The sequence below is a fragment of the Macrotis lagotis genome, chromosome X, assembly GCF_037893015.1.
Source record: "Macrotis lagotis isolate mMagLag1 chromosome X, bilby.v1.9.chrom.fasta, whole genome shotgun sequence".
NCBI lineage: Eukaryota > Metazoa > Chordata > Mammalia > Peramelemorphia > Peramelidae > Macrotis > Macrotis lagotis.
Window position 1 is genome coordinate 373,035,114 of NC_133666.1, and position 22,471 is coordinate 373,057,584.

At 36.0% G+C, this 22,471-nt stretch overlaps 1 pseudogene; it reads left to right on the forward strand.

Moving 5' to 3' along the window:
- The first annotated feature begins 291 nt into the window (after positions 1-291).
- Positions 292-19,280, forward strand: LOC141499144 (reticulon-3 pseudogene; annotated as a pseudogene).
- The last annotated feature ends 3,191 nt before the right edge of the window (positions 19,281-22,471 follow it).

Genomic DNA, 22,471 nt, shown 5'->3' on the forward strand with positions numbered 1-22,471 from the left:
ATAACACACAGAGGGATCCAGTGAGGCAATTTCCTAGAAAAAACGTAACCTGGGCAATTGTGGAAAGGCTCTGCTCCATGGGTTTAGGGGAGGGGCATCAAAGTGATGGAACTTCAGCATCCCAGAGGCAGCCCAAGGGTGTTTGGAAGCCATGGCTCACGGCAGCAGGGACAGTTCCATGACCTACAACCCAGATCATACCAGGCACAACTTGGAAGATCAGCAGGGGGGTCTCTGACAGAGTGAGTGCATGAAGCCTAGCTTTCAGTGCATTCAGTGAGCAGTTTGGCTATGGCAGCCCAGATCCAGGAAATGGAAGCAGGTGGAGCCAGTAAGTAGGAGCACCCAGGCAACTGAGGCTTGAGGGCTCAGCCTACCAAACATAGGGAATTGGAGAGAGACTTCTGATTATGTCTGACTTCTGTACCTGGAATAGGACTCTGGTTCTGACCACATTCAGATCCTGATCACAGTCTAGGCCCACCATAGAACAGCAGGGCCCCCCCCACACCTCAACACTGTGGCAGAGAGGTGCACTTGTGATCATCTACAGACCAGGAAGGAAGACAGAGCCTCATACACTGAGATCCTTGTGGACAGGTGTCCCAATAATGCTCAAAAGCTCAGGAAGCATCCTCCAAACCAGGCATAGGCTGGGGAAATGAGTAAACAGATACAAAAGAGGAACACCACTGAGAAATACATAATCTATGATCTCAAGAAGGATCAAAATACTCAACCAAAGATGAGGAAGTACAAGCTTCTGCATCTTAATACTCCAGGAAAAATGGAAATTGGTCTCAGGCTATGACAGAACTCAAAAAAGATTTTGAAAATCAAATAAGGGAGATAGAAGAAAAATTGGGAAAAGAAATGTGAGAGATGCAGCTAAAACATGAAAAAGAATTCAGCAGCTTAGTCAGGGAGATTCAAAAAAATGCTAAAGAAAATAGCATGTTAAAAACCAGCATAAGTCAAATGGATAAAACAGTTCAAAAAGTAATTGAGGATTGAGAATTGAGAATGCTTTAAAAAACAGAATTAGTCAGATGGAAAAAGGGATAAGAAAGCTCTCTGAGGAAAACAAATCCTTCAGACCTAGAATGGAGTTAAAGGAAGCTGTTGACTTCATGAGAAGTCAAGATACAGTACTTCAACACTAAAAGAATGAAAAATTAGAAGAAAATGTGAAAAATCTCATTGAAAAAACAAATAATCTAGAAAACAGATTCAGGAAAGATAATTTAAAATTTATTAGGATACCTGAAAGTCATGATCGGGAAAAGAACCTTGATCTAATTTTTAAAGAATTCCTACAGGAAAATTGCCCAGATATGCTAGAAGCAGAGGGCAAAATAGAAATTGAATGAATCCACTGATCTCTCCTGAGAAAGATATCCCCCAAAAAACAACCCCCAGGAATATTATATCCAAGTTACAGAACTCCTAAGTCAAAGAGAAAATATTACAAGCAGCCAGAAGAACACAATTCAAATATCGTGGAGCTGCAGTCAGGATCACAAAGGACTTAGCAGCAACTACATCAAGGGCTTGTAGGGCTTGGAATATTATATTCCAGAAGGCAAAAGAGCTTGGAATGCAACTGAGAATCAAGTACCCAGCAAAACTGAACATCCTTTTCCAGGGGAAAAGATGGACTTTCAATGAACCAGAGGAATATCAATTGTTCCTGTTGAAACTACCAGAGCTGAACAGAAAGCTTGATGTTCAAATACAGGTCTCAGTTGAAGCATAGAGAGGGGAGGAGAAGGGTAAAATATGAAAGATTTAATGTTGATGAATGGCATGTATTCCTACATAGAAAAATGATACTGTTAATACTCATATGAAACTTCTCATTTAATAGAGCATACAGAAGGAGTTTTATAGATGAAGCACAGATAAGAGCTGAATTTGAAGATATAATATATTGTGAAAATGGAGTCAATGGTGAAAAAGGAAATGTAATAGGAGTAAGAAAAAAGAGAGTTGGAATAGGCTAAGAAATTTCATATAATAAGATTTTTTTTGCAATGAGCTATTGCAATGATATGGAAGGGAGGAAGGTGAGGGGGAATGAGGGAACCTTTGCTCTCATTAGAGGTGGCTCGGAGAGGAAATAGCATATATCCTCAATGGGGTATAGATACCTAGAGTAAAAAGGAGAGAACAGGGATGGGGAATGGGGGGGGGGATGTGATTGATGGAGGAGACCATGGACCATGGGGGAGAGAGGTCAGATATAACACATTTTCTGTTTCATTTCTTGCAAGGGGCTGGGACTGGATGGCCTGTCTGGAACCACAGGGCCAGGTGGTTGCTGGGCCTAAGGTGTGGTATGTGGGCTTGGGGCCTTTTGCCCCCAGGGCCAGTGATCAGTCTGTTGTGCTACTCAGCTATCCTACAGCACATCTAAAAGGAGGGACAGAGTGAAAGGAGAGGGAAAATATAGTAGATGCTAGTGAGGTAGTACAAATGGAGTGATCAGAAATAGCAACATTGGAAAAATATGGAAGTAGATTTTGCGATGGATTTATAATAAAGAATGTGATCCACCTGCAACAGAGCTGGTGGTGTGCAAACAGAGACTGAAGCAAATTTTGTTTTTATTTTTATTTTTATTCTTTTTTCTTTCCTTTATTGTTCATGAGGGTCTATATTTTTTGGGGGAGCAGGTATTATCTTTACTGTTAAACAAGAACATTTTAGTAATATATAAGCAAACCTCATTTGTACAAAAAATATTTGATACAATATGAAAAAAATAATTTGAGTAAAGCTTGAAAATACATTTTTTTTCCTCTGTATGAATAAGTTGACTGTTTTTTTAAAGGAAAGACATTTTAAATGAACAATGGAAGATCTACTCAAAACTATAGGGAACTGTTGATTATCCAAACCATGGCCTGATAGTGTACTAAAGTCCTAGAAGTATTATTTCATGAATAAAACTGTAGATGAAGGCATCAAATATAGTCTTTTGAATTGCTGATAATATCTGAAATTGGAGTATTGCAGATTACTGCATATAGACAAAATAATGAAATTTATAAATTACAAATGGAAAGTGAAAATGAGAACATACTTGCCAAAGGAAACATGGCCATCTACAATTAAAATAGGTTCCATTGTGAGCATAATTTTTTTAGTTTTTTTTTTTTTTTTTAACAAGGAAAATGGGATTAAATGACTTGCTCAAGGCCACATAGCTAGGTAATTATTAAATGTCTGAGACCAGGTTTGAACTCAGGTACTCCTGACTCCAGGGCTGGTGCTTTATCCACTGCACCACCTAGCCACCCAGTGAGCATAATTTTTTAATTCTAATTGCCAGAAATTCATGTTAATGAAATGGATGGTTCAGTGGTACAACACAATAAAAATAAAACTGACATCCATAAAGCACTGTAAGCCATCAAACTTTTGTTAAGTATTTGTCCATGCTTTAGTTGAGGTATCCTTCCATTTATGTAATGCTTTGTATGAAAGTAATTTTCAAACAATAATTGCTTACATAGTAGATTTTGTATTCATAAAGTTTCATTTTTTCATTTAGAGTTATTTCAGTATTTTCTATTTTCACATGTTTATATCTTTTTTACATTTATGTTTTTCCCTTTACAACTTAAACATATGTTATTCTCTTCCTCTCTCACTTGAGAATAGGTGCTTCTCTCCATTTCTATTTACCTTTCATTTTAGACCTCTCTAGTACTATTTAGTGGTCTCAATGTTATCAGTAACATGCCAGTTGTCAAAGATTATGGCCCTTACTCTCAAGTAACTGGCAGTCTAATATAAGAGCACTATTTAGGATTCTTTAGGTTTTTTCTGAAGGATTCTAAGGAACCATGACAACCACCCTTTGAGTCTGTTTCCTTGATGATATTTCAAATGGGATGAAAATATTCATTTGGAAATATGGAGGCAAAAATTTTAAATAAAATATTATAAATATGATTACAACATGTTATCCCTATACACTATGATCAAATTGCATTCACACCAAGAATAAAGGGTTGGTTCAATATTAGGAAATTATTAGCATAATTGACCATATCAATTACAAACCAAACAGAAATAATATGCTGATCTCAACAGAATCTGGAAAAATTTTGACAAAACACAGCACCATTTCCTATTTAAAATATCAAAGAGCATAGGCATAAAAAAGAGTGTACCTTAAAGCAATACAAAATATCTGTCTAAAACCCTGAAAAAGCTGTACATGGAAAGGTTAAGCTAGAAGCATTCCCAGTAAGGTTAGGGGAGAAACTAGGATGCCTGTTATCACTACTATTTTTCTTTCTGTGTGTGTGTATGTGTGTGTATATATATATATATATATAATATATATATATATATATATATTATATATATATATATAATTTGTTTCCCAATTATATACAATAATAGTTTCTACTAATCATTTTTGCAAGATTTTGAATTGTACAATTTTCCCCTCCCCACCTTCACTCCCCCCTCATCCAAATAGAAGGAAACCTGATAGTGGTTATATTTGTTTCCATGGTATGAATATATCAAAACTGAATGTGTTGAGAGCAAAAAAACATATCCTAAAGAAAGAATGAAAATGTTAGAGATCACAAAATTATTTAATATAAATGATTTTTTTAAATAAAGGATAATAATCTTTCATTTTTATTTCAATTCCACAGTTTTTTTTCTCTGAATACAGATGGAATTCTATATCACAGTTCCCTAAAATTGTCCTTGATTATTGAACTGATGGAGTAAGTCCATTAAAGTTGATCATCACCCCCACGTTGATGTTAGGATGTATACCATTCTTATGGTTCTGCTCATCTCAGTCAGTATCAACTCATGCAAGTTTTTCTGAAATCTCAACCCTCTTGATTTCAAATAGAACAATAGTGTTCCATAACATACATATATTACAATTTGTTCAAACAAACAAACAAGAAGTCAACAATATCAAGAAAATTAATGAAAAATGCAAAGAAAGTGGTCTAGAGATAACATTTCTAAAATTATATTACAAAGAATCATTGGTACTCAACAAAAAATATGTAGTGGATCAGTAGAACTGATTAGGTGCAAAAAATATTAGTTAATGTTTATAATATGCTATTGGATAAACCCAAGATTCCATCTTCTGTGGTAGCTCCCTCTTTTATAAAAACTGATGAGAAAACTGGAAAGCAGTATGGCAGAAGCTTTGCAAAGACCAAGTTTTCAAATTTATCCCAATTTAAGATCAAAATAGGTACAGGATTTCATATAGAAGATGATATCACAAGCCAATTACGAGAATAAGGAATAGTCTAAGTGTCAGATCTATGGAATGGGACCAGTTTGGGACCAAAAATAGAAAGAGAACATCATAAAATGAAATAAGATAATTTTGATTACATTAAATTGAAATCTTTTTCTATATTGGGGAATATCTGAACAAATTAATATATATATATATATATTTATATAAATTATAAATCTATTTTTGGAGTCATGATGCTGAGAGGGAAATTCTGGATGTCAGATTTGAAATAATATTTCCCCTTCACTTATGAGACATATCATTGGGAAAAACAAGATCAATGATATCCAATACATCAAGAAATAATGAGGAACCAAAAAAAAAAAAAGTATCCTTTAAGAACCCCTTACAGAGTTACAGATTTCTGGCCAAGATAGCAGAGAGAAGACAGACACTGTGATAGTGCTGTCTCTTTCCCCTCAGAATTAGCATGAGGTAGAAATTCTATCAGCAAAACCCAGAAAAAGAAGCTAGGAGAAGAACACCTACCAAGATGGTCTGTCTCAGGGGACAGTGGGTGAACCAGGAAAGTGAGAGCTGAGGTGACAGCAGTTGGGGGGAGGCTAGAGGGTCAGCCTCAGCAGTGGACTTCAGTGAGTGGTGAGTGCAAGATTCAGTTTTACCTAGTCTTTGGCCAGGGGGAGAAGAGATAAGGGAGGGTGAGTTCCATCACAGAGTCTCAGAACATGTGCTGGAGAAACAATAAACAAGTCCCCCAAGCTCCAGAGCTCACTGTACAGAAAGAGATTAACTCCCTCCCCCAGGGTCCAGCCCAGTTTTCAAGGTCAAATCAGACCCTGCTGCTGATTACCTCACTCCAGGGAAAGCAACAATTGGACAAATACAAAATGAGAGTAACTCTCTCAAATCCTGAATTGGGCAAATGCAAAAAGAAAAAGATTCTCTCAGATCCTCAACTGGACAAAAGCAAAAAGGAAATTATTCTCTCAAAAATACATTTGGGCAAATAGAAAAGTCCTTCAAAAATAGAATGGACCAATTGGAAAAGGTGTTGCAAAAGAGCAAGGAAGAAAAATCTTCTCTAAAAAAAAAGAATGGAATTGTTGGAAACTAATGAAACCTGAGACAACAAGATTGTGTTAAACAAAACCAAAGGACAAAATGAAATAGAAAAAAATGTAAAATACTTCATCATCAAAACCACTGACCACAAGAATCCATCAAGAAAAGAGAATCTGAGACTTATTGGCCTTCCTGAGAATATTGAAGAGAAAAAAAAAAAGCCTGGGCTTGATATTCCAGGATTTAGTGATGGAAAATTGCCTTGGTATTATGGAACCAAAGGGCAAAATAGTCATTGAAAGAATACATTGATCCCCTCTGGAAAGAGATCTTAAAATGAAAACACCAAGAAATGTTGTGGCCAAATTCCAGAACTATCAGATAAAAAAGCAAATCCTGCAAGCAGCAATAAAGAAAAACTTTAGATAGCAAAGAGCCATAGTAAGGATTATGTATGATATGGCTGCATCAGCATTAAGGGATCAAAGGCCTCGAATGAGATATTCCAAAGAGCAAGGGAGTTTGGACATCATTCAAGAATCCACTATTAAGTAAGACTAAGCCTTCTCTTCCAGGGGAAAAGATGGACATTTAATTAACAGGGAGACTTTCATCATTTCCTGACAGAAAGACCAGAGCTATATAGAAAATTTGGACATCACACAAAAATCTCAAGAGACACATGAAAATGTAAAAAAGGGGGGGGGTGATAAAGAAAAAAAAAACAAACAAGTGCTATCCAATAAGATGAAACTAACTAAATCCCTATCTTTGAGAAAGATTGTAAAAACTCTCAAGGATTGTTATTCTATTAGAGAAAATATACTTAGCCAGAAGTGATGGACACTCATCACTCTTCTGTGACTCAGATAGAAAGATTTATAAACAATACCTCCTTTAAAATGGGGATAGAGCTGAGACAGGAGGATGGAGGTGATTGAAAGCAGTAAATCACATTACATTAAGAGGTATAAAAGACATATTGCAATAGAAGGGAAGAAAGGAGGAGGTTGGAACCACTTGAACCTTCTTCTCATCAGACTTTGCTTAAAGTAACTTTACACACAGTCAGTTAATTTAAGAAACTTATCTTACCTTTCAAGTATTAAAAGGGGAAAAGGTGAGGGGAGTACAGGGATGGGGAGAAAAAAGGGAACTAATAGAAGGAAAGGAAGGAGGGGCAAAGGGGAAGGGGGAAAGAAAGGGGAGGAGATTTTCAGGGCAAACACACAGAAGGTGGCAGTATTCAGAACTAAAATACTAGGGAACATGGATAAAGGAAATAAAGGGGAAAAATAAAAACAGAGAGAAGATAGCATGGAGGGCAGTAAAGAGTTAATAATTATAACTTTGACTTTGAATGGGTTGAACTCTCCCTTAAAATGTGAGTGAATAGCATAGTGGATTAAAAACCAGAATCCTACAATATGCTGCTGACAAGAAACTCATTTAAATCAGAGAGATACATATAGAGTAAAGGTAAAAGGTTGGAACAAAATATACTTTGTTTCAGCTGAAGTGAAAAAAGGAATGGTTCCAATATTTATCTCAGACAAAGCAGCAGCAAAAATAGATGTCATTAAAAGAGATAAAGAAGGAAACTATACACTCCTAAAACATAACATAGACAATAACATAATTTCAATACTAAATAGTTATATACCCACTGGTATAGCATCCACATTCTTAGAAGAGAAGTTAAAAGAGCAATAAGAAGACATAGACAGCAAAACTTTACTAGTGGGATACCTCCACAACTCACTCTCAGATTTAGCTAAATCCAATCATAAAATAAACAACTAAGGATTTAAGGAGACAAATATATTGTTAGAAAACTTAGATATGGTAGACTTGTGGAGGAAATTGAATGGGGATAGAAATAAATATACTGGGGCGCCTAGGTGGTACAGTGGATAGAGCACTGGCCCTGGAGTCAGGAGTACCTGAGTTCAAATCCAGCCTCAGACACTTAATAATTACCTAGCTGTGTGGCCTTGGGCAAGCTACTTAACCCCATTTGCCTTGAAAAAAAAAGAAAGGAATATACTTTTTTTTCCTGCAGTACATGGCATTTACACAAAAAATTGACCATGTAATAGGGGCATAAAAACCTAATGATCAATTGCAGAAAGGCAGAAATAATGAATACATCTTTCTCAGATCATAATGCATTAAAATCACATGTAATATTGGACCAGTGAGATATATACCCAAAACTAACTGGAAAATAATAATCTCATTTTAAAGAATTAGTGGATCAAACAACAAATTATAGAAATAATTGATTGTTTCATCCTAGATAATGATAGTAAATGAAACAAAATACCAAAACCTATGGGATACTCTCAAAGTGGCTGACAGGGGCCATATTATATCTTTAAATATTTACATGAATAAATTAGAGAAAAAAGGAACTCAATCAATTAAATATTCAACCAAAAAATTAAAGAGAGAACACATTGAAAACCCCCAATTAAATACAAAATTAGAAAGTCTGAAAATTAAAGCAGAAATTGATCAAATCAAAAGCAATATAAATATTGAACTTATATATAAATCCAAGAGTTGGTTTTATAAAAAAACAAATATAATTGATAAACCTCTAGTCAATTTGATTAAAATCATAAAGAAGAAACTAAATTATTTGTATCATAAATGAAAAAAGTGAACTCACCAGCAATGAGGAGAAAATTAAAGTAATGATTCAGGATTATTTTGCCCAACTTTATGCCAATAAATTTGACAATCTAAGTGTAATGGACTAATATTAACAAAAATATAAATTGTACAATTAAATGAAGAAGAAATTAGTTACCTAAATAACCCTATTTCAGAAAAAGAAATTTAATAAGTCATTAGTAAACACCCTAAGCATAAATCTCCAGGCATGGATTCACATGTGAATTCTATCAAACACTTAAGGAACAACTTGTTCCAATTCTATATAAAATCTTTGGGAAAATACCCCATTTAGAAAAATATGGTGTTGATACCTAAACCAGGAAGAGTTAAAACAGAGAAAGAAAATTATAGACCTATTTTCCTGATGAATATAGATGAAAAACTCTTAAATAAAATCTTAGCTAAATGATTACAAGTTATCACTAGGATAATACATTATGATCAAATAGGGTTTATCCCAGAAATGCAGGTTTGCTTCAATATTAGGAAAACTGTTAGTATAATTAATTGTATCAATAACAAACCTATCAGAAACAATATGAATATATCAATAGATGCTGAAAAAGCTTTTGACAAAATACAGCACCCATTCCTACTAAAAACACTAGAGTATAGGAATAAGTTCATTGTTCCTTAGAATAATAAGCAGTATCTATCTGAAACCATCAACAAGCATGATATGCAATCAGAATATGCTGGAGGCCTTATCAATAAGATCAGGGGTCTAACAAAGATGACCATTATCACTACTTGTATTCAAAATTGCTTCAGCAATAAGAGCAGAAAAAGAAATTGAAGGAATTAGGATTGGGAAGGAAGAGACAAAACTTTCAGTCTTTGCAGATAACATGATGATATACCTAGAGAATCCCCCCAAAACTTCTAGAAATAACTGGCAAATTTAGTAGTCATAGAATATAAAATAAACCCTCATAAATGCTCAACATTTCTACATATGACTAGTAAGATAGAGCAGAAAGAACAAGAAAGAGTAATCCCATTGAAAGCAACCTGTGACAAAATAAAATACTTGGGAGTCTGTCAAGGTAGACCTAGAAACTTTTTGAAAACAATTACAAAACTCTTCTCATGAAAATAAAATCAGATTTAAATAAATAGGCAAGCAACAACTGCTCATGGATATGTCAAGACAATGTGAAATAAATAACAATTCTTCTAAAAGTAAGCTATTTGTTTAGTACCTTACAAATCAAAATTCCAAAAAATTACTTTAATGAGTTAGAAAAATGTGTAAGTACATTCATATGGAAAAATAAAAAGCCAAGAATTTCCAGGGATTCAATGACAAAAAGTGCAAAAGAAGGAGACATAGCCTTACCAGATCAAAAATTTTATTATAAAGCATCAGTCATCAAAACTGTCTGGCACTGGCTAAGAAATGGCTTGGTGGATCAGTGGAATAGACTAGGTGCAATAGCAAGAAATGATTATAGCAATCTGCTGTTTGATATACCCGAAGAGCCCAGCTACTGGGATAAAAACTCTCTTAGATAAAAACTTCTCGGAAAATTGGAAGTTAGTATTGAAGAAACTTAGATTAGACCAACATCTCACACCTTATACGAAGATAAGTTCAAAATGGATATAGGATTTAGACATAAAAACAATATTATAGCAAACAACCACAGCTTTGGAATATACATATATAGATCCAAAATATTCACAATTCAAAATTATTTGCTCTGAAGCAAAAGCACTATCTGAGAACAAGAAACACAAGATAATTTGAGAGTTCTCTGTGCAATGTCCTGGTCAAAGGAAGGATTTATTTGTTGTAAGATACAACAGGATAGAAGGAGGATTCTCTAACCAAGGGGAATCTGATATGCCATCTTTATACAGAGATGGAATAATTATGTTTTCATACAATCTCTAGTAAGAAGTAGGAGATGAGCCCTGTAGGACCAGTCAAAGCTAGTATACCTCATTTTAGGAAAAGATCCAAGAAGGATACTCAGAGCTTTTTGGTATGGGTTTCATTAATTAGGACTTCATTAAGCTTATAATTGGAAATTATTGAATTGCATTCACTGAAAGTTTTAATTAGGTAAAACAACTGTTTTAGATCATGGGATTTTTAATCAATTTATCCTTTTAAAATCAGATACCAGGATTTTTAGCAAAAGGAAATTCTACTGGGTTAATGTCATGTTCTTGGAGCCAAGGAAATCAATGGGCTAAAAATATCAGGGATGGGCAGTTGAAGGGGCAGCTTCTCAGTATTACTGAGGTTGGACCTCTTTGACTTCTGCAAGAATGACATTTGGATAATGTCTCACCTGAAAGAATAAATATGGCCTAAGACATTCGACTTACTGACATTATAAGACAATGACATTCAATAATTATATCTAAAAAAGAATTTTCCTTTATTGTCCTGGAGCTTTATAGTTAGTTACTAAGCAAATAAGATAAAGGAAGTTTTAGGTGAATGGAATCTAATTGCCAGAGAAAAGTTGAATGTCTGGCAATGACACTTGCTATCAGCTACATGATAAGATAGAAACTAAGCTTACTTAGTTTTCCTGTTAGAGTGAATATTTAAGTAAGAAAAAATGGGAAATTCTTAGACTAATTACAGTTTCAAGTTCTAGTTTAAAGAAAGGAATGTGAGTTAGATAAATAAACCAGGAAAAGGAAAATATGGAAATATTTTGGGAAAAATTCCTTTTGGTTAAGTATGTTTGAGTCATTATTATAATGAGAGCAAAGTTTAAAATTTTTCATTTTAATTCAGATGCTGGGGAATCCTAGAACAAAGATGACTGTTGACTGTATGTATTACAAGCTTGAGTCAATGTGATCATTCTCATTGGGAGATTGCTCATGTTAAAATACTAATGTTAAAAGTGAAGTATGTGTGTCAATATGGCAATAAGGCAAAATGTAAATTGTAATAAACTCCAGAATCTCATTGATTTGTGATGGAAACATCTTTTGATCTGAATAAGATGTTAAGCAGTTACTCTATCAGAAGACAATGTCTCAATTAGTCACCTGAGCTGGAGAGAACTTTTTGGAATAGGTTCAGTAGATTCAGAAGGGCATTGGATGCATCCAGGGCAGAAAAGAAGAAAGGAGAGACACTGGACCAGTTTATCTGCACCATCTCTAGCCTGTGTATACATTGTTTATCTGTAACTTCTCCTTGACTCTGTAAATGTGACACCCCTACTTATGCCCTTCTCCTTATGGAAAGGAGAAGGGAAGGCAGGGTGAAAATGTTCTCCATTGATAGAGATAGAGTAAGGTTATAGGGTGACATGATTATACTACATGAGTCTGTATATCCTATCTAGGTAGAGTCCTATCTCTGATTTATACAATGTGGTATTAGTGAATGTAGGAGGAAAATCTAGCTGACAGAAATCAATGCCCAGTCTTTTTATGTGACTAACTGTTGGACTTTCAGTAGTTCATAGAAATTTGAGAATTGGTCTTGGGTGGCAGTATCAGGTCCTGGTCAGAGGTGTACTGTAGCACAAGATTCTGATCCAGAGGAGAAAAACACCAGTACCATATGACTGAGTCAGTACAGGGTGACTATTGTTTATAACTGACTGGCCAGGATATTTGCCTGGGGAATTGCAAATATCTGGACATGTCCAGAAGTAGGGTACCTATATTCAGGACTGTACAACTTAAGAGATAGGTGGTCTCAGGTTCATGTGAGATTAATCATGGTACCTGTATCTCTTGTAAAGTTGCACAAACTGGGGCATTTGTTAAGAGAAACTGATTATAAGTTAATATGGACTTGCAAGGAAAGTGTGGAAATGGCCATTTGCAAAAAAAAAAAATTTAAGGAACATCACTATGGATATTAGCTATTCTTGGGGTTGATCCAATGGCACAAAATCAGGAATTTAGTTTGATAAATTTTTGACTAGGAAGACTTTTCTAAAGAAATTGATATAAAAATTTGCAGTGGAAGGAGGTAAAGCAACTTCGGAAATGTACCTACTATCATGATGATTATATGGCCTATTTAAGAAGACCCTTTGGAAATAAAGAGGAACAGTATTATATATTTGTTGGAAACTATATTCCTGGAAGACCAACTAGCACTAGAGGGATATTATTCTATTTGTAGGACTACTGCCTACACCCAGGTGTCCAAAGAGTTGGTCAGGGAGTTGTTATCTAGAATTAAGGGCCTACTACCTGGATACAGTTGGGGCTATGGAACCCCAGTTTATATCCTGAACAGACTAATAAGATTCAAGCTGTAGTAGAAAAGTTATCAATCACACAGCTAAGGTCATGGACTTACTGACTTATCAAACCTTGGTAACAAAAGAGGCAATTATTCAAAATATATTGGTATTAGACTACCTTTTGACTGAAGAAGGAGTCTGTGTTAAACTGAATTTATCAAATTTTTGTCTAAAGATAGATGACAATGGGAAGGTGGTAAAGGAGATAACCAAGGATATCAGAAAGTAGGCACAGGTGCCAGTGCAAACCTTGACAAGCCCCTTTAGTACCTATTTGGATGAATGGGTTTACTGGTTCATGGTGAAAACAATTACTGGGTATCTTACTATTGACCCTAAGTGGGATAATCCTATTAGCTCTGTGTGTGTGTGTGTGTGTGTGTGTGTGTGTGTGTGTGTGTGTGTGTCTCCCAAGTATGATCCAGTTAATTGCTCAAATAGTACAAAATTCTATCATCAAATTTGGACTAGTGTATGGCTCTAATAATAATGATAGAAAAAGTCAGTAGTGGTATTGAAGATGAGGATTATGAATGAATTTGAGGAAGACATGTTGGTGAAGTGTGAAGACCAAGTAATTGATTGTTCAAAAGAAAAGGGGGGAGTTGTAAGGAATGAAGAGTGTTGTTGGTCTTCACAGGGTGTGGAGGGGGCCCCTTTGAAATCCATTACAAAGGGGAAATGGCCCCATTCAATCACAAAACTGGGAGAGTTCTCCTAATCCCATTCCAAAGATGACAAACTAGATTGGAAGAAACTAGTCCTTAACCTATCAAGAGTAACCTAGTCTTGACCTTCTCCTTTGCACATGCTCAAAGAGACCTATCTGTTCTTACTCACTAGTATAATGAGTAGGGTAGGGAAATATATAGGAACCAGTGCATCAATTAGATTTGTTACCTCAATCTATGACTGACATGAACGGGACAGGAACAAAGCCTTTGAAAGTGCATAAAATAGCTTGTATGTTGGGATTTCCCTGCCCCTCTCCCACCATGAGAGAGGTGTGCCATTTTGTTAAAACTTAATCAAAATGATTTAAATCCTTCTGGAATAAAGCAATATTATAAGCAAACTAGAAGATAACGGAGAAGTTTATCTATCAGATCTATGAAAGGGAAGCAGTTAATGACCAAGGAACAGATGGAAAAATCATTAAAGACAAACTAGATAATTTTGATTACATTACATCAAAAAGGTTTTGAACAGACAAAACCACTGTAACCAAGATCAAAAGAAATGTAGTAAATTGGGAAACAATTTTTACAACTAGTATTTCTGACCAAAGACTCATTTCTAAAATATACAGAGAACTGAGTCAAATTTTCAAAAAAAAAAGCCATTCCCCAATTGAGAAATGGTCAAAGGATATGCAAAGTCAATTTACAGATGAAGAAATCAAGGAGATCCATAGTAATGAAAAATTTCTCTAAATCATTATTTATTAGAGAAATGCAAATTAAAGTGTCTCTGAGGTACCACCTCACACCTCTCAAACTGGCCAATATTACCCTAAAATAAAGTGATCAATGTTGTAAGGGATATGGGAAATCTGGGACTCTAATACATTGTTGGTGGAGATATGAATTCATGCAACCTTTCTGGAGAGCAATTTGGAATTATGCTCAAAAGACAACAAAAATGTGCATACACTTTGATCCAGCAATACCACTATTGGGCCTATACCATGAAAAGCTTATGAAAGAGGGTAAAAACATCACTTTTACAAAGATATTCATAGCATCCTTCTTTGTGGTGGCAAAGAATTGGAAATGAAATAAATGTCCTTCAACTGGGAAATGGCTTAACAACTGTGGTATATGTATGTCATGTAGCACTGTTGTTCTATTATAGAACAACAGGCATGGGAATTCAGAGAAGCATGGGAGGATTTGCATGAACTGATGCTGAGCAAGATGAGCAGAACCAGAGAAACACTGTACACCCTGATGACAGATTATGGGTGATGATCAACCTTGATAGACTGGCTCATTCCATCAGTGTAAAAATCAGGGACAATGTTGGCCTATCTTCAATGGAGAATTCCTTCTGTATCCAGAGAAAGAATTGAGGTGTTTAAACAAAAATTATAGACTTTTACCTTTAATTTAGAAAAAAAAATTACCTTATTATGCAATTTTGCACTCTCATCACATTCAGCTTAGATCAATGAATACAATGGAAACAGTGTAAAGACTAACAGATTGCCTTCTGTAGAGGGTGGGGGAAGGGAAGCAAGACTAGGGGAAAAATTGTAAAACTCAAAGTAAACAACATCTTTAAAAATAATGTTAAAATTATATTAAAGGGAAAAATATTTGTATCCTAGAAGGTTGTCCTTTAATGAAAATTTATAAATAAGGGTCTACTGGAAAGAAGGAAAAAGTAAAGTTCTCATCTTTAATGTGATCTTCGACTTCTTCCTTTCTCCTCACCTTTGAAAATTCCAATATTAATCAGATGTAATGTCCTACTAGTTGTTTCTCTTTCAATGCTGTGAACTTGAATAATTCATTTCTTTCTGTTCTCATGATCAGCACTCTAGATCAATTTGATATTTCATTTTGGATCTTATAACAAATGCTCCACTTATTCTTCCTGTCCAGGATGGATCCATCAACCCAGCATGCCTGGAACATAGATATTCCTAGAGTAATGGAATCATTGTCAAATGAGTTTTAAAGGAAAAAGAAACATAAGGAATATTTTGGGATGAGTATAATATGAGCAACATAGATAGAAAATGAGAATTTTGCTTTTTTATTTTGGTTTGTTTTTGCAAGGCAATGGGATTAAGTGACTTGCCCAGTGTCACATGGCTAGGTAAGTATTAATGGTTTGAGTTCATATATACATATATATACATATATATATATATATATATATATATATATGAAATTAGTCTCTTAAGATCATTCTGCATCAACATGAAGAGTTGGTATTACAAGATAATTGACAAAGATTGACTATTTAGGATAAGATTAGAACAATCAAGAAATGAGTTGATAATGTCCTAGAATAGAGTAACATTGGTAAGAATGACAGGGAAATTATATGTTTATATTATGCTTCATAGTTGATGTGTTTTCTCACTTGACTTTCATAACATTTAGGAGGTAGTAATAATACAAATAAGAAGTACAGGTAGAAAAATAATAATATACTTATTTGTCATCTAAGGATTCTGAGTCTCAGCAGTATAATTTAACTTTCTTGAGGTGACACTATTATTAAATAGAAGAACTAGGTAAAAATCTATTATAATTTACCCTCTATCCCAGCTACCACTTTAAATGAAGAGCTATATAAAATTATAATGGAAAAAATAAAAATATTCTGGAGAGATTAAAAATGAATTTAAATATGACTGACATTTATTAGCTATATGACTGTGGCCATATATTTGCTTCAGTTTTCTCATCTTCTTGTACTCTTAGTCCCAGTGATATTTTATGTGGGTTGGAAAGAGGACTGTGTGATGTCCCCTATGATAGGAATTTTGAAAAGTAAGTAGAGTTGAGCTATAAAACACTGGTTTGAAACTCATACAATGGGTACATAACCATCCCTAATGATTGTATATTAACAGTTTTAAAATGTGATATTATCTCTAGTCTACATAATTTTATTTATTTTAAGTATTCCCCGAATGCATTTTAATCTGGTTTTGGCCGTACTTAGGAGTGTTGTGGCTATAAAATTGCAATAAGAGATGAAAGCAGATGGTCCAGTACTCTAGAGTCAGTATACTTTAACAATTGTGAATGAAGTACACAAGTAAAATGCTCCCTAGATTCATATCCTTTGTTGATAATATACTTCAATATCTGCATCATTTTTGTTTGTCCTTCATTCTCAAAGAAGACCAGGACATCAGGGAGGTGATGTCATGACAAGGATGATTTGAACTGAATTTGAGTGAGGGGGGACTGTGTTAAGACAGCAGCCTCATTTTTTTTTCTTCCAGAGCCATCTGGGTCCAGGGACCAGATATGAATCAGGTCAACTAGAGATTATCCTGGAAAAAGGCCATTATAGTTAAATATCTTGCCTAGGTTTGCACTGCCTGTAAGTGTCTGAGGTCAGATTTGAAATCAGTTCCTTCTGACTCCAGGGACAATGTTCTATCCTCTCTTTCACCTTGCTGCCCCAGATGTAAAACATCTTATACTTAATGTGAATTAAGATTTTTGTTAAGCTAAATCATTTTCCTATATAAAATGGCTACAAATTCTCCTTCTGTCTTTCCTAGTCATATTCCATTCCTGCAGAAATGTCAGGCATTCTCCTTCTTCTCCTCCCTCCCCATCCCATTATCCCAATCATTGATAATCAGTTAGGTACAATTTAAATCAAGCTAGCCAGATGAGAGAGAGAGAGAGAGAGAGAGAGAGAGAGAGAGAGAGAGAGAGAGAGAGACAGGTTAGGAGGTTATCTTGGTAAAGTGATAGCGAGGCATTAAGAGTCACATAGATTTACAAATTTGCCACTTGAGTAAATTGGGCAACTGAAGTAAACTGGCACATGAAGAGGCTGGGTTAGATGTTCTTGATATTCCCTTCCATATATGATCTTTTGATGTTCAGTTAGAAAACTGAGGAAAAAATATGATATTCTTGTGGGCCTCTAAAACCTTGAGGAGTCATATGACTGGAATATAGTAACAATAACAAAAAACAACACCTATACAAAAATCAATCAATCACCATTTAACACTTATGTGCAAGAAACTATTCTAAGTGATGAGGACTACAAAAGTGGCAATAAATGACCACAAACAGATTGTGATCACAGTCTAGGTCCCCCATAGAACAGCAGGGCCCCCCCACCTCCTCCTTGTGGAAGCGGGGTGCACTTGTGGTCATCCACAGAACAGGAGGAAAGACAGAGCTTCACAAGGGAGATCCTTGTGTGGGGGGGAGGGTGGTAGTGTCCCTATAATACTCAGAAGCTTAGGAAGCACCCCAAACCCAGGCATAGGCTGGAGAAATGAGTAAGCAGAGAAAAAAGAGCAGCACCATTGAGAAATACTTTGTGATCCTAAGAAGAATCAAAATACTCAATCTAAAGATGATGAAGTACAAGCTCCTGCATCTAAAATCTCCAAGAAAAACAGAAATTGTGCTCAGGCTATGACAGAGATCAAAAAAGATTTTGAAAGTGAAGCAGAGTCGCTCAGAGGCTGTCGCTCGCCGGCCGCCCTCGGGGCCGCCCCGCCGGCCTCCTCTTCTCGCCTCTGCCCTTCCCACCTCCCTGTTGGCAAGGCCTTGGCGTAGCCGTTGGAGGCCACCCAGTCCCAGTCAGTCTCGTGGGCCGCGGCGGCCTCCAGGCCCGATGCCCCCGGGGCCAGGTGGGCGGCGGGGGGAGCCCCGGGCCGGCCCAGGCCTGGGGGCGCAAGCTGCGCCTCGTCCTGCCCGGTGCACCAAGACCAGCCTTGTCTTTGGCACAACATTGATGCTGCTGCTCTCTCTAGCAGCTTTCAGTGTCATCAGTGTGGCTTCTTACCTCATCTTGGCCCTTCTCTCTATCACCATCAGCTTCAGAGTCTACAGGTCTGTCGTCCAAGCTGTCCAAAAGTCAGAAGACAGCCGTCCATTCAAGGCCTACCTGGATCTGGACATTGCTTTGTCCTCAGAAACTTTCCATAATTACGTGAACACTGCTATGGTGCATGTCAACAAGGCTCTCAAACTCATCCTCTGTCTCTTTCTGGTGGAAGATTTGGTGGATTCTTTAAAGCTGGCCATCCTCATGTGGTTGATGACATACGTGGGGGCAGTTTTCAATGGAATCACCTTCCTGATCCTTGGGGAACTGCTGGTCTTCAGTGTTCCAATTGTCTATGAAAAGTATAAGACGGAGATCAACCACTATGTTGGCATCGCTCGGGACCAGACCAAGGTAGTTGTTGCCAAGATCCAAGCAAAACTGCCTGGCATCGCAAAGAAAAAGGCAGAATAACAGCTCAGAAACTGAAAACTCAACAGTTACTAAAACACCATTTAATAATTATAATCATTGTTACTTGTACCTATGAAGGAGTATGCTGATTGTCAGCATGAGCCTGCATTCCAAGTTGTTTTTTTTTTTTAATTTGGTATTTTTCCCTTCCCTCATCCTTGCCCTCAGTATCAAGCACAAGAACATTCTGGACTAAAATGAACTGATGTCTTAGAATCCACAAGAGTAAAAGAAAGACTCCCATTCATAGGATAAATCCATACCTAGTTTGAGGGTTTGGGGAGGGGAGGGGGTTGCCTTTAGCTGAAACTGCAGGATGAAAGATTGGGAGGGAAAGGTGGAATGAGAAAGGAAGATGTAAACCACCAAGATTTCCCACATATGCTGGTCTTTACCAGTCTCTCATCGGTTTATCTTTTTTTTTAAGTTAAAAGAGAACAGTTTTTTATTTTTGGCAAATTATTTTGGAGCCAGGAGTATAGATATGAAAGGATTTTAGTGATTTTCACATCTTCTGGGGTCTTCTGTATCTCTTTGATCTCATTTTCTGCCCCACTGTGGGAAAGACTGGCATATATGGTCCCTGCTCTTCTGGGGGCCCTCTTCTCTCCTGTGAACCCTCTGAAAAGTCAAATCTTTTAGTTCCATTTAGTAACTTACAAATAGCTCTGATATTCCCTGTCTAACAAGTAAGCTACTGGTACTGAAGGAGGGGGACTAGAAGGAAACCCAGAGAAGGGATCATCATCAGCTTGCTACTCTCTCTACCCTAAACAATTAAGAACTACCCTTTTTGAGAAGTAGCCATTTGTTTTTTTCCTTTTCTGACACCAGTTCTTAGCTTTAGTCTTCTTGAAGTCATTCCTAGAATGTGCTTTCCTCTCTCTCTCCCTCACCTCACTTCAACCTTAATAAGGTTGTACTTTCCATATTATGAAATAAAAAGTCTGTAACTGCTGAAAAAAAAAGAAAGTCAAGCGAGGGAGATAGAACAAAAATTGGGAAAAGAAATGAGAGAGATTCAGGAAAAACATGAAAAAGAAGTTAGCAGCTTAGTCAAGGAGATCCAAAAAATGTTGAAGAAAATAACATTTTAAAAACCAGCATAGGTCAAATGGATAAAATGGTTTAAAAAGTTATTGAAGAGAAGAATGCTTCAAAAAGCAGAATTAGTCAGATGGAAAAAGAGATAAGAAAGCTCTCTGAGGAAAACAAGTCCTTCAGATTTTGAATGGAATTGAGGGAAGCTGTTGATTTGGGGAGAAATCAAGACATAATAATTCAAAACCAAAAGAATGAAAAATTAGAAGAAAATGTGAAATATCTCATAAAAAAAAACAACTGATAAGGAAAACAGATTGAGGAAAGATAATTTAAAAAGTCATGAAAGTCATGATAAGGAAAAGAGTCTTGACATCATTTTCAAAGAATTACTTCAGGAAAATTGCCCAGATATCCTAGAAGCAGAGGGTAAAATAAAAATAAATATGATGGACTAAATGATGATGAACTATGTGCATTCCTGCATAGCAAAATGATACTGATAATACTCATATGAACCTTCACATTTAATAGAGCAGGTAGAAGTAACTTTCGTAGAGGAAGCACAGGAGAGAGCTGAATTTGTAGATATAATATAGTGTAAAAATCGAGTCAATGGCTAAAAGGGAAATGTAATAGGAGAAAGAAAAGGGTGAAGTGGAATAGGCTAAGATATTTCATATAATAAGATTTTTATTATAATGAGCTATTGCAATGATATGGAAGGAGGCGTGCCAAGGGGGAATGAGGGAACCTTCACTCTAATCAGAGGTGGCTTGGAGAGGAAACAGCATATATACTCAATGGGGTATAGACATCTAGAGTAAGAAGGAGAAAAGGAGGATGGGTGGAAGGGGGGGATGTGACTGATGGAGAAGAGGGTGGACCATGGGGGAAGAGTGGTCAGATATAACACATTTTCTTTTTTCTTCTTATAAGGGGCTGGGATTCAATGGCCTATTTGGGACCATAAGCCCAGGTGGATGCTGGGCTTAAGGGGTGGTGTGTGGGCTCGGGGCCTCTTGGCCCCAGGGCTGGTGTTCTGTCTTCTACTCCATTCGGCTATCCTGCAGCATATTTAAGAAGAGGGTCATCGTGAAAGGAGAGAGATAAAATAGTATATTGTAGTGGGGAAAATACAAAAAAGGGAGTTACAATCAGCAATGGCAATGGTGGAAAAATATGGAAGTAGCATTTGTTATGGACTTATAATAAAGAATGTTATCCACCCATTACAGAGCTGGAGGTGTTGGAACACAGATTAAAGTACATTTATTATAATTATAATTATAATACTATTACTAATAATTATTATTATTTGGGGGGGGGCAGGTTCCAGGTCAAAGGGGGCTGGGTTTACCTGGGGCCACACAGCTGGTTGATTGCATGGTTTTGGGGGCCAGATTTGGGCTCAGGTGCTCCTGGCTCCAGGGCCTGTGTTCCATCCTATGCACCACCTGGCTGCACTTATTATTATTATTATCAATAATAATAATAATAATAATAATATTTTTCTCTTCCCTTTTCTTCATTGCTCTTGTGGGTCTATAGTTTTTTGGGGGAGGGGTATTATATTTAATCTTAAACAAGAATATTTTAGTAATTTATCAAAAATCATTTGTACAAAAAGGTATAAATTAATTTAGCAAAACAAAAAAGCAAAAAACTAAAAAATATTTAATATTGTAAAGGCTTAATAGAATTCCAAGATGATCATATAAAAAGATTTATAAGAAGGCCATTAAAATGTAAGCATTTATCATAAAATCACATTATCTCTATCAGGTATAGATGAGCTATAATGAAGCAAAATGCAATATCTAATGAATCAATACCAGGAAGACTTCTCTTATTTTATTTTAGTTTTTTTGCAAGGCAAATGGGGTTAAGTGGTTTTCCCAAGGCCACACAGCTAAGTAATTATTAAGTGTCTGAGACCGAATTTGAACCCAGGTACTCCTAACTCCAAGACCGGTGCTTTATCCATTATGCCACCTAGCCACCCCAATTTCTCTTATTTTAAAAGGCTATAGTACTTACTAGTTCTTTACAAATCAGTTCTGTCTGTTGTATAGCTATAGCTATATCTATATGCATATCAAAAACTTTATAAACAAGGAAAATGATAAATAATAAATTGGATATATTTAGGGGTTGAGTGAAGTTAAATTATCTACTCACTTAAAATAATTTGAAATGTGTTGAATGGGGAAATAATAGAGAAAAG